Source organism: Pongo abelii, chromosome 2 (genome assembly GCF_028885655.2).
Source record: "Pongo abelii isolate AG06213 chromosome 2, NHGRI_mPonAbe1-v2.0_pri, whole genome shotgun sequence".
Taxonomy (NCBI): domain Eukaryota; kingdom Metazoa; phylum Chordata; class Mammalia; order Primates; family Hominidae; genus Pongo; species Pongo abelii.
Window position 1 is genome coordinate 80,215,475 of NC_085928.1, and position 18,867 is coordinate 80,234,341.

Genomic DNA, 18,867 nt, shown 5'->3' on the forward strand with positions numbered 1-18,867 from the left:
CAATAGCTCTTGGGCTTCTTCCTCCGTATTCAGAGCCAGTAGTGGCCATCTTAACTCCTAAGCAGGCACAGAGTCCAGAAGGTGGGACAAATATTGTTTTCCTTTCCCTTTAGGTCATATTTGGTCACTTCAACGTCCATTATAGGTAGCTATCTGTGGGCCCCTTATCTCTTCGTCCTGTCCTCTACCACTTCCTGGTGATGGTATAGATTCTCAATGTCTGTCACTCAGCAGAGTTAGGTCTTTTACGATACTTTGGCGTGAAGCATCTACAACACTAATGCACTTCTACAAATATTGACCATATTTCATAGCATAACTTTGGTTTGTTTGATTGCTAACAAAGTCACTCTTTTTTTCTTGTTTTACCAAAGAATCTCCCAGATCAGGGAGGAATAAGGAAGTGAGAAGATGCTGCAGGAAGGAGGATCCAAGCCTTACAAATAGGAGCATTGATTTGGGGGCTTTCCTTTTGCCTGAAGGGCGAGCAGATCTACCTTGATCCTGGTCTACAAGCAATTATGTAATATCACCCAAGGATAATGTTGTGCTCCTATCACTCAGACCCTGAGGCCAGTAGTATAATAAGGCTCAGAGTGAATCCCTTCTTTTGATGCAAAGGCTTTTACATGCTGAGGGTCATATACTTCTTTCAGAGTCTGATGAAAATTATAGAGCCTTTCTCTGGAAAAATACACAATTTCCTGGATTCATGTACTCCCTTGAGTATGCTTGTAGAGAGCAATGAGCTCGAGTTCATGATGGAAGTTTAAGAGCTGCTTTCATTTATTAAATCTTCATGTTAGTCACCAAAAAAGTTACCTTTACATTTTATCTTCTTTCATGTTTCCTTTACCTACTTCTTTATCAGACTTGAGGCAACATGACAAGGAGGTTGAAAACATTGAAGACAGAAATTCCTAGACTTAAATCCTGATCCTGTCCTTACTTACCCAGTGACACTGGGCACATGACTTAACTTCTCTGGCCTGTTTTTCTCCAGTAAACTGGGGTAACAATGTCATCTTATGATGTCAATATTAAGAGTGGCACTGAGCCTGGTAGAGCCAAGCATTCAGTATATGGGAACTCATTTCATTATTTCCAAAGAGTAAAATGGACTTGATTACTATTTCCTTTACTTGCAATGTTGAATCCTTTCTTTTCGTTTTTATGAATTTTAATTAAAATAGTGAGAGAGCTTTATTACTTTGAGCTCCTAAAATGCCCTACTTGTATTAATAAATGAGTCTCAGACTCATACGTGGTTCTAATCTCTTGTAACCTGCAGGGTTAGAGATTATCATTGACTCTTTTATAGATGAGTTCAAAATGGAAGCACAAAGCCGAATTCTCTGAAGGCAGAAAGAGCACTAATTTGTTTCAAAAGGGCTGGTGTTGTCATTCTGACCTTTTACTTCATGACCTGGGGGAAGTCATATTACCTCTCAGAGCCTCCATTTCCTTGGGGTAAATTAGATATCATTGTGAGAATCCAAGGGGATAAAATATTACATGTTGATATATTGATGTTGTTATTATTGCTCCTCCATCCCCACACCCACCAGGTTTATGGCTTTCTTGGAAAGAGTGGGAGCTAGACCATAGCAATAGCTTCCAACCTAATTCTGTCTTCCAGAATGATATTTCTAAATTTACGTCTCATCATGTCCTTCACCTGAACAAAGCCCATAGATCCTTTCAGGAAAATTCCCACTCCCCCAAGAATGACACCCAGGATCACCCTGACCCAGACCTCATTGCCCATTCCAGTCTCTTTTTCCTACACTAACTTGGGCCAGGCACAACCACAGGCCTCTCCTCAACACACTTGGCATTTTCTTCACTTTGAAAACTTTAAAGTACTCTTACCTATGGCATGAAGATTATGTTATAATTAGGTAAAGACAGTATTTTGACAGAAACAGATACGCAGTCAAGAAAAATTTGAAATTGAGCAACTTGGCCTTAAGACCCTTGGTGCAGATAAGGTATCCCTTATCCAAAACCTCCAGAGAGGTTTCAGATTTTGAACTTATTTTTGGATTTGGAAATATTTGCATATACATAATGCCATATATTGGGAAGAGACCCAAGTATAAATGGGAAATTTATTTATGTTTTATACACACCTTATACATATAGAATTAGCCTGAAGTCAATTTTATATAACATTTTAAATAATTTTGTGCATGAAACAAAGTTTGGATTGCATTTGGACTGCAATCTGTGACATGAGGTCAGGTGTGGAATTTTCTATTTGTGGTATCATGTCAGTGCTCAAAAAGTTTTGGATTTCTAATTTTCAGATTAGGGATGCTCAACCTGCAGTAGAACAACGAGCCCTAGAAAATGGAACCCATCCTCCTCTCTTTCAAACTTGTTTGTTGCTGCAAATAATCACCTTTTGTTGTCTGTAGGAGCATCTACTCTGTAACTTTAAAGATTCCTCTTTTTTTGGCATGTAAGGAACTAAGTGACTATTTCTCAAGGATACTGAGTATCGTCATTTTAGAAAGAAGAAAATGAGTCATGCTTCTTCATCAGCTGAGCATTTGCTCTCTATATATTATTAAAGTGATAATTGAATGATAGAATCACTTATCATACGAGATACCATAGATGCTAAAAGTAAAGTGTGATTTCTCCTTATAGCACTGTAGATCAAAAGTCCAGTCTCAAGGTGTCCGCAGGGCTTCATTCCTTTCTGGGAAAATTGTTTCCTTGCTCATTGAGGTTATTAGAATTCATTTCCCTGTGGTTATAGAATTGAGGCCCATGTTTTTTGGCTGCCGGTCAGCTGAGAGCCGTTCCCAGCTTCCAGAAGCCACCCAACCCAATAGCTCTTGGGCTTCTTCCTCCATATTCAGAGCCAGTAGTGGCAGTTCAGAGTACCTCTTGGGCTTCAAATTCCTCCAGCCTCTTCTTACATATTTCCTCTCTTTGACTAGTTCTTCAGCCTCACTCTTCTACTCTAAGGACCCTTGTGATAATTTTGGGCCTGCCTGTGTAATCCAGGATCATATTTATATTTTAAGGTCAGCTGATTGATTAATAACCTTAATTCTATCTGTAAACTTAATTCCTTTTTCATAGAAAGTAACATATTTCCAGTTTTGGGGATTAGGACATGGACATCTTAAGGGGGGCATTATTCTTCTTACCACATCTCCCAATGACTTTATTTTATCAAACAAATAAAAAAAAAAAACTGTTTGAAGATTTACTTTCGCAGAAACGAACTCAATTGATGCTAGTTGGAAATGCGCACAGAAGTCATAAGATGGAATTGTTAACAAGGGACATTTAACAAAGGTTTAGTAATTTTTCCTGCAGGTGTGACCTTGCAATGGCAAGCATTGGATGCCTGTTGTAAACAAGGTTTTTAAGATCGCTTAAAAGGCCACAGTAATTGGAAAGCATGACTTTATACCTACAGGATGAATAAAATAAACTACTTTCCTCAGGTTACATGAATGAGTATTTGGGATAAATGTGCCTTGGGATAAAATTTCCAGAGATGGCCTCATACTCAAATTTTAAAAGTCTTGAACAACTTTGAGAAATACAGAGGTCAGAAGACTGCTTCAGGTGACTCACAAAGTAGCTCTAGTGATGACAAAGGCATTGGTGTCAAAGATCGGTAGGAAGAGATTGAGTAAATTTGTTTTAGAAAACGAGAGTATAATCGCAGTAATTTAAAATTAAAACATAATATATAAGTAATTCAAATATGTATATATTTAAATTTAATATACTTATAATGTAATTTACAAATCATAGGCAGACAAATAGTTCAGATATAATGTAATTTAAACTTTAAAAAATAATCATATCATTAGAAAAATAGTTCAGAACTTTAAAAAAATAAGCATATCATTAGAAAAAGTGACCTTACTTTTTGCTGAGGATGGCCTTATCTGTGATATCTAGCTATAACAGAGTCAACTTTATTTTCTAAATTACCTTTGTAGTTTATATTTGGGCTAAAAACAGGTGAGCATAGTAAAAAATACAATTTATTTCCTTCAGGTTTAAGAATTGGTGGTATTGAATTAATCTTCTGAACTTCCATTGGAAGTCTTAATTTCTTTCCACATGGGATACGATATTGTAAGAAAAATATCACAAACAGGACAATCCAAACCAGACTTTCTTGTTCTTTTTACCTGGGGCTTCCTTAAAGTTCTACAATTTTTGATATTCAAAATAAAAAATACCCTGGCTACCAGCATCTAAAATTACCATCTTGCTCACTAAACTCCAAGCCTCCATCTCCCCAAATAGTTCATTACTTCAAACGCTTTTCCAAGCCAAAATTCAGAAGAAAAGTACTTTGTAGAAGTTAGGTGATATGTATATTACCAGATTATTTCTCAGGGCATAGCTGTCTGTGTTTAGAGGGAAAAATTTGTGGTATTGGAGGTAGTGGGATAGAGAGACCCAAAAGGGCTTGCTGGGGTAACAAGGGTTAGTTACTAAACTTATAATTCAGTAAAACAGAAATACACCTAATTGAATGCTGTAATTTGTAAGGGTTCAGATCTCAATTGTTTTAATAAAGAAGCCAGACTAAATAATGTAGAATAAAAGGGAGAGAAATAACCACTTGTACTTTGGAGAAATGCAAATTCCTGAGAGTTTAGGGAGTTGCATGAGAGTAGAGTCTCATTTGGGAGAATCCCTCCATCTTCCCTGCTAAATTTTTGGTAAGGGCAACAAGCTGTTCATGATATTTTTAATGTTATCAAGTTTATTAAGAAAAATATGGAGAGAACTAACATCTGCCTGCCACTGAGCATGGGACAGAGTCAACCCATGTAGATGAGGGAACAGTGCATTCATTTGGTTATATACAGAATTAAACAATTATAAACATACAACCGCTGACCCTTATGGTAAGTCGTGGCTGTTCTGTGAACAAACAACAGCTCCTCTTTGATTATTTGTAGCTTCTTGGCACTATTGGAAATGCTAGAATTTCAGGAGGCAGAGAAGGCACACAGAGATGTTTTATTCCATTTACCAGGATTGGGTTAATTCTCAACAAATTCCAGTATTTATAAAACTTAATTTCATGTGCACCCATTTAAAAGAAATTTGATCTGCACCTACTGCAAAGGAGATTTAGACGTCAAGTACCATATTACCACTTTCTTGCTGGAAATGACAAGGCTGCTGGAAGACTGATAATAGGTCTGGTAGTTATATTTTATTATGCCTGATGCAAAAAAAAATTAAATAGACCAATTGAAAAATGAAGCTGTTGCAAGTTGATCTCTATGGAATCACTAGAATGCAGGAGAAAAAAATACCAAAATCTCAAATTAAATTTAAGATAATCAGCCCTGTGGCTTATTCTCTGTGGATTCTCTAGTCTAGCTCTGCCTAATTGCATTCTTTGTAGGGCATATTATTTTTGTTTTCCCACTGGTGTTTTGTTTTTTTCTTAATTTTTAAGTTTGGGGAGTACGTAATATAATCACTACCTCTTTATGTTGTAAAATGTCATGATTTTGAAAAGGAAAATTTCATGGGCTATGTAATGTCAATCATCTGTCTTTATGAGAGTGTGTGCCATTCAGTTTGTTTAAAACGGGCTTGGGGAAAATATCCTTTATTCTGAGAGCAGTTGGTTTTTAAGCCATATATCTACCTAATTTGCATGACAGTGTAGTTAAAGGATGTTGACACATTTGGGAGTGGAATTGTGCTCTGTCCAAATGTGGCTATTTTATATTCCAATTATATCCTTCCAAATATCTAAACAGAATTATATAGGAGCCACTCCCCCACTTTCACACTCATAGAAACTCTCACACATGTTCACATTCTAACATTTGTAGACAAGTTTAGACTTCAGATATGGGCATGGCCTCTCAACTTCTTCCATTCCTTTAAAGCCCAAGTATTGCAATAATTAACACTCCACAGAAGCTTCCTTAGACCTCAGAGCCATGTAAGTTATATGTATTTCATGAAATGACCTAGTCTGGCAGGTCTGATGACCTCAACTAAAACACAATAGAGGAAAAGCAAAGAGGCTGAAAGGAATATGTTCTCCTAGAGTCAGAATCAAAAAACAATTTACTCAGCTCTTCCACAGACAAGACTGTATGCTAGTTTTTGTATAACAATGGGCTCCAAATTTACAGTGTAGCAATGGCAAAGTACAGGGAAATAATAATATGTGAGCTATTCTGTGTAAGCCCTAAATTGAAGATCCAAATCTTGCAAACCTAAGAAATCCGTACACTTTTATTTCATTTCCTTCTCACTTAGATAGGAAAGGGATGCATATATCCAGTAAAATTTACCTTTCCTGTTAGCTGCTACAAATCTTGTTCACCTGAATTTCCACATGCTTCTAAACACCCTGATATGAGCCTGGGTCTCCTTTTCTCCTGAATCCTGATGTCCTTTGGTAATATGGATCCATCTGTGTCTTATTTCAGAGATTCTTCTTAGCTATCTGTGGACACTGCATACTAGCCAATTGAAAAACCCAAGTTAAGGTAGGTTGTTAATGGAAAGGATTCATGTTTTTCTTCTCCAATCCTATTTGTATTTTAAGAGGAAATCCTAGAGGTGTGGAAGAGCAGAATATGCTGCCCCCAAATATAAAGAATCATTGAGTTGAAGGCAATTAAGAAGAAGCCTATGCAGGAAAGCTGTCTGCCCTCTCTGTATTTGCCTAAAAGAAGGACACAGATTTACAAAGACAAAAGGTATTCCACCTCCCACCCCCTACCAGGGAGAACAATGGTTAGCCACTAAGACAACTTTAGACCCTTGTTACCCTGGAGATGGTACCAGAGGAATCTACATTAATGTGCTTTACTAACCCATCTTTATCTGCCATGTATTTGCCTTCTCACAAGTTGCTGCCCTAGAGACTTAAAGTTCTTTTCCTTTGTCTTGTCACTTCTATAAAAATTTACTGTTTTCTTTGTTGAAGATGCTACATAAGCTAGAATTCAAAACCATCTCTTTGAGAGCTACTCATTCCCTGGATGTCTTTCGTATATATGAAATATACATGTGAATACATTTCTGTTTGTTTTTCTCTTGTCAATCTATCTTTTGTTGCAGGGGTTTATTCCAACTAGGAACCTATGGGGGTTAAAGAAAAAAATCCTCTTCCCCTACAGAGTAAAGAAATTACTTTTTAATGCAAATTAGCCTATCTGCATTTGATACTCAGCAACTATTCGGTGCTGCTTCTGATACCAGTGGGCTAGGGGAGGTCCCCAAATTCCCGTGGGACCCTGCCTCTGGCCAGCGTCCAGGTTCTTGACACCTTCACGGGAAGGAAGTCAAGGGTGAGTCAGAAAAAACTGGGGAAGTACAGAGATTTATTGCAAAGTGAAAAGTGCACACTCAAGAAAGGGAAGTGCAGGTGTACTCAAGAGAGTGAGTCACACCATTGGGTTTGGGAGTTTGGGGTACTATGGGTTTCTTTAGCCAAGGGATGGAATATTTATGAAGATTCTTAGAAAAAGATAAAGATTTCTCGGAACTGCGGTGTCACCCATTTTTCCACCAAATATGGGTGTTCCTGGAACTCTCAAGGTGCTGGGGCATGTGTGATTGATTGTGTTAATGAGTGTATAATGAGATCCTAGGTGAAACTTAGGTCAAAGCCAGTGCCATGTTTGGTCCAGTCAGTCTTCACCAGCTTGGCCCACATCCTGGTTTTCAGGGTCTGAAAGGTCCCTAGCTTATGCAGCTATTTCAACAGTTTCCATTTGCTAACCACATAAAACTGATGCCTGGAATTTTCTGTTCTCTTGTGACCACCCTCTAATATTCCTGTCTCATTTTTTACCATCTTCATGGGTAGAGAGAGCTTTCACACTTTGACTTTGGACTTGTCCATTTGGCATACTTTTGTCAATGAAATATTAGCAGACAAGATGGAAGCAGTGGTTTAAAATGTGCTTGCATGATTAAGCTTGACCTGAGTTTCTTTTGCAATGACAAGAACATACAACTGGTCCAGGGAGGATGAGACACACATGGAACTGCCCTGGAACCAAGTTATAGCTTGAGGCTGAGTGCGCCTACATCAGGTGACCCTTAGCAGAATTGCAAATTTGTGAATGGGAATTAAATACGTTCCATATGCCACTGAGTTTTGGGGTGGTTTGCTTTGCAGCAGTTTTGTGGCAATTGCTGACTACTATGCGTTGGAGTTTTTGTACAAAGAAACTGACTCCGAATAAGCTAATTAAAAAAAAAAAAACTATAAGAGAAAGATAAAGAATAGCCCCCAGAATAAAAGGCAAAGTGAAAGAACTTAGCTTCAGAAAGAATAAGGACAAAGCATCCCCAAAGATCTAGGCAGCAACAACTAATGGTAAGCCTCTACAAAGCACCAAGGTCAAGACGAATGAAGGCCAATAGATTTCATTATTTGGGTTATTTTCAAGATTCAGGGAGATAGAGATTGGTTCAATTCAGTCACGTGACACACTTTTATTCCTTGGCTACTGAATGGGTGTATACTTTAATGGTAATCTCCAGGGGAGACCTAGATCCCCAAAGAAAAAAGGAGCTGGAGATTTCTGAAGAGAAAGCAGACCTTGAGCACACACAGATAACAACTACAGCGACCTCACAATATTTTGCAAGGAAATCTTCCACTAGCAGGATTCTCTAGGGAAACAACACCAATAGGATATGTGTGTGTATATATACATACATACATACACTTTTTAGAAGAGAGTTTTCATGGGAATTGTCTCACGTGATTATGGAAACCAAGAAGTCCTCACTATGCTATCTGTAAGCTGGAGAATCAGGAAGGCCAGTGGTATAATTCTGTCCAATTCCAAAACCCTGAGAACCCAGGGAGCCAATGGTTTAACTCCCACTCCCAGGTCAAAGGCCTGAGAACTGGAGGTGAGGAAAGTGGGAGAGGTGGAGTGTTGATGTAAGTCCCTGAGTCTGAAGGTTCAAAAACCAGGAGCTCTAATGTTCAAGGGCAGAAGAAGATGCATGTTTCAGCTCAACAAAGAGAGAGATTTGCCCCTTCTCTGATTTTTTGTTTTATGTGGACCCTCAGTAGACTGGGTCTACTCAGTAGGCTTGAGTAACTCATTGAGACCATCTGGTCATTAATGCTCCTACTTTTGAAATGGAGGTAATTTTTGCATTTTACTTCAAGGTGGTTAAGCCCCTACCCCTATCCCCACTACTACCTAAAATATCTGAATACTTAGTATGAACTAAATACTGAGCTAAAAACTTTCTGTATTATGTTATTTAATCTTCACAACAACCATTTTAGGTACTAAATTATTAGCTCAATTTTACAAGTAAAGAAGCTGAAGTGGAGAAAACTTAAGTAACTTCCCCAGAGTCAGACTATAGTAAATGATGTTTCTAGATTTAATCTCCAAGTCTGCCTGGACCCTGAGGCTGAGGTTCTAACCTCAATTATTACACCCAAACAGATTAATGTGAGTGTGCTTTGAAAATTATACAATACCATACAAAGATAAGAGATTATTATTTTACATAAATTAGATTGGATTTTTACCAAATAGTAAAAGACCCACTTCATTCTGGTTTTCCTAAATTGAAAAAGTACACAAAAATATATCTATTCGTTTAGCATGAGCATATTGCCTCAAATTCCATTACCCAGGAAGAAAAATTTAAAAAAAAGAGAACCTAGAGAATAGGCAGAAAGGAAACTTAAGAAATTAACAATGTGCATTTCAAATAAGCAAAAACCAACCATACAATTGAAGTGCCTGAAATTGATTGGATCAAGGTTTTATTAGAGTTTCATAATATTAAGCTTCTCTGTGCATAGTAACATCTGGGGCTCGGCATTCATTAAAATGTGTTAAACATAGCAGGTCTTATTTAGTAGGAAAATGAAATATAGAAGTTATGTCAGCAGTTATTTTGAGCACTGATACCTTTCCCCTTAACACCCAACCAAGATGTGGTATGTTTTTAAAGGCTTGAAAGATAAAATGTATTGATTTGTATACAAGACCAAAAATGCTCAGATTAATACATGATTAATACATGATAATGTGTTGCTACTTTACAAGAGAATGGTCAGATTTTTGCCTTCAGCTATTCAGTGCTAACAAACAAACCAAATACCATTCTGTGATAAGGCTTGTTTAATGAGAAGAACCTGGGAAAGTTTACAAGAGCCATGACAACATGTAAAGGTTATACTATGTGAAATATTAATATAAAGATGCTCCACAAGCAAAGGAATTCTTTGGTATCACGTAAACATCTCCATTTCTGAAGAATTCACTATGTATATTACCATATTAGACGCTGAGATGTCCTGCAATTACACTTATACTTGTTTAACTGTGGGATGCTCTGTGTAGGTGAGTAGATAAAATCACATGCAGCAAAAATGACAAAACACATTTCATGGGAACTTTGTATTAGGAAATAATACTTAAATAAAAAAAGAAACATGTTTTCTGAAATTAAGAAAATCATGACCAACTTAACAGAGTTATAATGTATCTGAAGGGCTTATGAAGTGGAAGCATCTGAAGGGCTTATAACATAGAATACGCTGATTTGATTTCTGCTGAGGAGAGAACAACATAAATAAGTTTGAGGACCAACAAAATAGAAATTGTTATAGAAAAAAAAGAGAATATCAGCAGAGTGAAATGCTGAAATGGTTAATGTGCTTAAGCACAGCTCAGATTTTTACAGTATGTCAGAGATGGTTTAAGTGTGATTGTATGGTAGAAAACTACCCAAGAGACACTCAAAAGATTCCATCTAGTCCAATAATTGCTTAGTTATCTAGACTTAATGTTCTTTCTATTTCGATCCAGAAAAATCCAATCTTCCAAATAAGCACTTCATGGAGCAAAGATAAAATTAAAAAATATTCACTGTGGCCCATAAACCCAGTCTGGGTCATTATCAAATGTTTTAAACATGACGCCTGTGGAAATAAGTGAAGGCCACCCAAATGAGAGCAAGCAAAGGCCATTTGGTCAGTTTGCTATAGTGAGAGACTTAGCCACCACCATCACTTGTGTTTGTTAGAGACTCAAAGGAGGGCAGAAGAGAGAGAAGACTTTATAGTGGGAAAAAAAAAGAAGGCTTCGGGTGAGCCCTGACTGGAGACTCTTGGCATGGGGACATGTAGGCAGGCTGAAAAGCTTACCCTGCTATTGTTAAAGTAGACCAGAAAGAGGGGTGGGTGCTAGCAGGGCAATTCATTGGGAGGCTCCTGAAGAAACCCAGCTCAGAGATGTTGGGGATATGACTAGCATGATACTAGCAGAGATGACAAGATGTCACTGGGGTCTGAATATGCCCTTAAGGTAGGGCCAACAGAATTTCCTGATATATTGCATTTGGGTTTTGACAGAAGGACTGAAGCCAAAGATGTCTGTGAGGTTTTTGGTGTAAGAAACTGGAAGGTTGGAGGTAAAATCGGTGGAGATGGGAAAGGCTGTGGGTGAAACAGGATTGGTGGGATGAAGAGGAAGAGCTCAGTTTTGGATATGTTTAGATTTGAGACATGTTTAGATTTAAGGCCATGGATTATAGAAATGAAGGGTTCTGAGAGATTTTAAGTCTGCTGAAGTCTGAAAGAACAGGAACTCTTCCCTCCTGTGAGGAGGTCATATAAGGAACAGAATCTGAGAGATACTTCACTCTTGACCTTGACTGTCTTGCTTCCCTCTGGTACATGAGGATACTGAGGTCAGTTCCTTGCAAGATCACAAGCCTGCCGAGACATCAGAGTTGTCTTAGCTTGGGCTGCCATGACAAATACTACAGACTAGGTTGCTTAAACAACATTTATTTTCTCCCAGTTGTGGAGGCTGGAAGTTCAAGATGCAGATGTCAGCAGTCCTGGTTTCTCCTGAGGCAGCTTCTTGCCTTGCAGATGGCCACCTTCTTGCTGTGTCCTCACATGGCCTTTTCTCTGTGCACCCGCATCCCTGAAGCCTCTTATTATTTTTGTCATTCTTCCCATATGATACCAATCATATTGGATTAGGGCCCCACCCTGAGGGCCCTAATAAGATAATTTACCTTAATTATCTCTTTAAAGCCCCTGCCTCCAAATACAGTCACGTATCAAGGTACTGGGGGTTAAGTCTACAAAATATGAATTCTAGGGGGTTGAAGGTCATAATTCGGTCCATAACAAGAGTTGAATCCAGATTTTCCAATTCCAAGTTCATTACTACTTCCATAGCACCATAGGGATAGCAAGTCAAAATATTACCTAATCAGTAAGGTCTTCCCTGACCACCTTGCTTAAAATCACAAATTACACACTTCCTTAGGGGTACTTGCCATTCCCCTTTTCTGCATTATATTTTCTCATAGCCATTATTTTAAATATATGTATATTTTTTCATTTATTTTGCATATTGTCCCCACGTCCTCCACCAACATGTAATTCATGAGGATGGGGATTTTTCTATTTTATTTACTGCTCTATCTTTGGCACATAGAGTCTCACACATTGCAGGTGTTCAATAAATATTTTTGACTGCACGTATGGATGTGTAAATGCATAAATAAATCTAAGTAAAATATCTTAACCCACGTGCATGCTGGGACTAGATAAGCATTCTCTTAGCAAACCAAGAGTGGAGTTACACACATTCTGAAAACAGGGTCTCCATCTGCCCTGTCATATAAATTGCCCACACATGAGAACAGGCCATGGCAACAGCCCAGAGCCATGGTGCTTTTGTCCCATTGCTATGTTTTCTGTGCAATCCTCACACTTTCCAGACTGGAGCCTTCCAGTACAGAATTTATGCTTGTGTATCTCTATGGGACAGTCATCAAGTGCGCCTGTCACCAAAGCAGAAATCATCAAGAAACAGTTGCTAAATTAGCAGGAGTTGAACAAATTCTGGAACCCTGCTCCAAGGCCTAACTGAAAAATAGACCTTGAGGATGAGACAACTCTGGTTGTGTCGGGAAATGTGCACATTTATAGATGCAGTTCTCTAGTGAGATTGTCTTGTGCTGAGGAGAAAAGTTTAAAAAGAAACAAAACACTGAAATGGCTTCTTCTGTCTTCTGGCAATCCATCTTGTAGTGTGGGCTGGAAAAAAACCGGGAAGAAAGAAAAGTGATGAAGTAAATATAGCAAAAGCAAAAAAGGAGTGAGGGGCATGTTGGAACACTTCCTATCCACTCAGGAACAGAGAAGAAAAGCTATTATATCTGCAAGTTACTATTTTCTGTTTTCCTTCTGTATTGATTTGCTAGGGCTGCCATAACAAAGGACCACAAATTCGGTGGCTTAAACAACAGACATGCATTGTTTCACAGTTCTGGAGGGGAGAAGTCTGCAATTAAGGTGTCAGCAGGGCCACACTCCCTTTGAAACCTATAAGGGAATCCTTTTGCCTTTTCTTAGCTTCTCGGAGTTGGCTGATTGTTTTTGGTGTTCCTTGGCTTACAGCTGCACAACTCTAATCTCTGCCTTTGTCATCACACGGCGTTCTCCCCATGTGTCTGTCTTCACGTGGCCATCTTTTCATAAGGACACCAGGTGTATTGGACTAAGGGCCGGTCATACTCCAATATGACCTCATCTTATGTAATTATGTCTGCAATGGCCCTAATTCCAAAGAAATTTGTGTTTAGAAGTACTGGTGTTTAGGACTTTCAACGTGTTTTTTTTTTTTTTTTTTTTTTTTTAGACAGAGTCTCACTCTGTCGCACAGGCTGAAGTGCAATGGCGTGATCTTGGCTCACTGCAAGCTCTGCCTCCTGGGTTCAAGCGATTCTTCTGCCTCAGCCTCCTGAGTAGCTGGGACTACAGGCGCCCGCCACGACACCCGGCTAATTTTTTGTATTTCTAGTAGAGACGGGGTTTCACCGTGTTAGCCAGGATGGTCTCGATCTCCTGACCTCGTGATCCGCCTGCCTCGGCCTCCCAAAGTGCTGGGATTACAGGCGTGAGCCACCGCGCCCGGCCAACGTGTCTTTTTTGTGGGAAAGGGGGCATAATTCACCCTGTAACACCTTCCTAGCATATAGAAAGTAAAGAGGACCTTAGAAGTTATCAACTAACCAAGCGGTCTGTAAACTTCTTTATATAGAACCAGAGTTAATCTTTTTTCTTTAACCTTTCATAAATACTCAATGTAAAAGTACTAAAAAGTGGAGACATCTGGAGGTACATGAGATTGTTAGTATTACTATCAAGAATAGGAGTGGAGACTAGGGATAAAAAGAAAAAGTGGGCTGGGCATGGTGGCTCACCGTAATGCCAGTACTTTGGGAGGCCAAGGAGGGCGGATCACGAGGTCAGGAGTTCATGACCTGTCTGCTAAAAATACAAAAAAAAGAAAAAAAAATTATCTGGGTGTGGTGGCAGGTGCCTATAGTCCCAGCTACTTGGGAGGCTGAGGCAGGAGAATTGCGTGAACCAGGGGGATGGAGGTTGCAGTAAGCCAAGGTTGCACCACTACACTCCAGCCCGGGTGACAGTGCAAGACTCTATCTCAAAAAAAAAAAAAAAAAAAAAAAAAAAGAAAAGAAAAAGAAAAAGTGAAATAAGAAAAGGTCAGGAATGATCCCATGGTGAAAATATGCCGTGAAATGAGGAGAATGATAAATGCTGCTCTCAATACTTCAGTTGCAATAGATAAAGAAAAAAGTAAATATAACCCAATCAGACTCAAACAGAGCTGCTCCATTTGAAAGTTGGGGCAGGGGAATCTTGAGGAAGGTCACACAAACTGGCTTCCCTTATTCTTCTGGTTGGCCCCTGAAGTGATTCCACACCATTGTTTCCAGCCCAATTCTCTCATTCAACAGGTAGAAGCACTGGAACTTAGAAAGGTAACATGACTTGCCCAAAGGCTCACAGGGGTTAACAAATTCCTTTCCCATGTGGCGTCTGAGCACTGAGACAATGTGGGAAACCAGGAATAGGTACAGGTGTGCAGAATTTAGGTGTGCAGAAATCCAGCTTTCCTTATTGTACAACTCAGTTCAATTGCTGTTTCAAAATTCCACTCTTCTAGGAAGCAGAGAATTAATTTCAATCAACTGAGGGTCATTTCAATCAGTTTGTTGCCTAAGCCCCAGCCTGTGAGTTGTGTCTCTATGTCAGGGAGGGATGGAGTAGGACGTTCAGGTAATAGAGCAAGGTGTTGGTGCCACTCACCTGCACTGGCATGTGCAGAGTGTCTGCTTTACTGGGAGTTGTCAGTTCATAGCTGCTCTTCCTTTTCTATCCTAACCCTGGTCCTTTCAGCTATTTCCATGACTACTCAGAGATAAGAAAAATGTTTGATGTTTCTCTTACGATGATGCCTCAGGCCCATCTGCCTGGATGATCCCTGCAGCAAACTCTATATTCTTTGAAACTCCCAAAAGATGCTGAATGTGAGGATGCTGTTTGTGACCTGCCATTCCCCCAGGGTCAATTAGGGAAAGAAGCACAGGTCTTCTAAGTTCTTGGATCCCTCCAAACCCATTTGAGGTTTCTATTGCAATCTACCCAGGGATTAAGTCCAGGGCCACATCTCAGGGTCACAAAGAGAGAAGCTTCCAGCCTGGAGGTGGAGTAGGTTCCTCTCACCGTCATTATCTCTCAGGTCTACCATTTCTGTTTTCAGCTCTGCAGGGCTTTTGAAGCTCAGAAACTTATTTTTCTGCTTTTCTTTTGTACTAACTATTCTCTGAGGCAATGGATACTCCCCAGTCTTGCCTGTAGAAGGAACAGTCAGAGGACAGAAAGGAGCTCCTAGGAATGAAAAACACATGGGCTGATACATTAAAATATAACTCCACAATATGCGCATCACAATAATAGCTAACAACTGTGAGCCATAAAATAATTTCCAAATTGCATCCTCTTTGGAAAGCCATTTTAATTTAATGGAATCCTTTTCAAGCAGACACCATGTTTCTTATCCAAATTAAATGATATTATTAATATAAAACTCAAAACACTGTGCCTGGAACAGAGTAATATTTGACAAATATTAGTAGTATTCATAAAATTATTATTGTTTTCCCATGTGCTCTGCATTAGTGACTGTTAGAAGCCCTGTACTAACCCCTCTTTGAACTTCTCCTCCTTGAGAAGGTGACATTTCTTGGATCCTAAAATCTTTTGAAGTCATCCTTTTTATCTTAGTCAAGGGAGAAGCCCCCAAGATATCTGAAAACCATAGACAGAACCCATACAGAATGCTTGATTTATTACTGGCCAAAAAAAAAAAAAAAAGCGGTTGAGTTGAATTGTGACTGTGTTAAACCACTTGAAGGAAAATTGCAATAATGAGCTAAAAATCAACTCTAAATATATTACTTGAGGAAAACCTTGGGATAGCACAAGCAGGCTACATTCTCCCCCTTCAAATATATTGAGAGGTAAAAATGTCTTTGATTTATTTTGTCATTTAATTTCCCTTCCATCTCTTGGCCTTAAGTCTCAGAGGGTTCAAGTTTCTTGGTTGGACAATCAGAATTTTCATTCTTTGTCCATTATTTTCCCCATTGGCAGCATTCTCATAATAACAGCCTGATGAAAATATGCTTCCTCCAGTGGCTCCTCACTGCCTCCGAAAAATTTCCAAAGGGGTTTGGGCAGTTTCTATAAAAGCAGAGAACTAAGGGAAAGTTCAGGTGGGTTTTAGAAATCAGAGTGGCATGGTTTTCTTCCTAATTATGTATGCATGCACACAGTAATGGTAGGAAGGCACTCTTCAAAGTTGGGTCTCTTCAAAGATTTCACGGTGCTGGAGGGTGTTCGCCAAGACTCAGGATTCCTGCTGGGATTCTTCTTCTGAAAGGTCTAAAAGGAAAGCTTGTTTCTTTTTAAGATGCCACCCCAGAGAGAGGTTATTATCACATTAGACTAGTTCCTACTGCTAAGGGGAGGCTTGGGAGTATCAGCTTGAAAACGATGCTTCTCTTTTGCGTGGGTTTTGGGAAGTTCCCCATTTTTTTTTCTCCCAATGGGCTCTTGCTTGACCAATTTATGCTAGTAATGCAGTCCAAATTTCTTCTTTGATATTAACCTGTAAAAATGTCTGCTATGACTTGCAATAATTAACAAGATCCATATTGTCAGAAAGAACAAACTATCACTGATTGCCTTGTATCTTTAGTATTATGCTTGCTTTGTGTCTCTACCTATCCAGTTAATTCCCATTCCTGGTGACATTGGAATGCTTCCAATTATTCTGTAACATTCACTCATTCACTCAAACATTCAAGAAGTATTATTAAACATCTTCCATGTGGCACGCACTGTGCTGGGTCTTGTGGAAGACCAGGTAGCAAGAATTCAATAAAGACCAAATTTGAATAACAGAGTATGGAAAGGTAGAAGGATTCAATTCACCATTTGCGAACCTCTAAGCACTGACTCTTGAACTAGGTCTTTGTTAGTAGCATACTTTACTGGTACTAACTCCTGTAAGTAATGATACCCTTGTATGAACTAGGTATTCTTATTTTCTTCCAAGCTAGAATTTATTTTACTCAATGTTTCACATAATCGCAGTGTTTATCAAAACACTTACCATTACCATGACATAGAAAAAGGCATTCTTAACCACAGAAACAGAAGAGGAGCCTGATTCATCCATTTGGTTTAAGCTTTGCTTAGAATGTGTCTCTGGGCTTAGTGTGGATGGAGATGTGTGAGTGGGGCAGTGCAGTTTTCCCAGCTTTTTTTTTTGTCAGCCAAGAAATAAGTGAAGTCAAGTGGAAGCCTAAAGGATGAAGCAGAGCTGCTCTGCTTGAAGCTGCCAGGTCTTTCTGCATGCCCAAAGGCAAGCCTGAGAAACCAGGGCTCTGTCAAGGACCATGGGAAAATCATCAGTGCACTAGAAACACACTAGACAGTACTAGAGGTCTGACTGCTAACCTGTTTTCATTTACTAATATATGCTAGTGCAGCTTTCTTGTACCTGTTTGGACTTTGTGATAGATTTGTGTTTGAGTAAGGAGAAGAAAACATGGGATTGCTGGGTGGCAATATTATCTGGAAGTCAAACACATGGGCTTTGGTGTTCATGTCTGGATTCAAATTCCAACAATTAGTTATTTTACTAAGCCTGGGAAAGTTATTTTACTCCTATGCCTCAATTTTCTATTTGTAAAATATTGAGGTTGATAATAATGGCATCAACCTCAAAATACTTTTTTCTGAGTATTAAGTGAGATAATACATACAAGGGTTTAGAACAGCTCCTGAAACATAGTCAACACGTAATGAATATTAGCTATGTGGCAGATATTAGGGCTGTTCCTGAAATATTTCTAGCTCTCTGCCTTCTCAACAAAGTCCAGTTGAATTCTTTGGCCCCTGTGGTTGGGAGAGGTCATGTGATTGTTCTAGGCCAATGAGCTGGGAACAGAAGAAACTAGCCAAACTTTCACGTAAAGCCTTGAGTTGCTACAGTGAACCATTCAGACTTCAATTTTCTTTTTCCTTCTGGACAGGTAATGTTCCATTTTAGTGGCAGCTATAGCAGCATGGATCCTGTAGCGAGGCTGACAGAGCTGAGTGAGGTCCCAACCACCAAATGACGAATATGTGAGCAAAAAAAAAAAAAAAAAAAAAAACCTTTATAAGCCATTTGAGATGTGAGAGTTGTTTGTTACCAGCATAAACTAGCACATCCTGGCTGATGAAACTATAATTATGATCATCTATTAGACAGTGAGAGAGAAAGAGACAGAACCAAACTTTATCATAAATATGTCAGCATACAAGTCTACTTATTTTTTTAAAATATGCCGTTATTGAGATGTAACTCATGTGTCATACAATTCATCCATTTAAAGTGTACAATTCAGTGTCTCGTGTGCAATACACAATCAATTTTAGACCATTTTCATCACCTT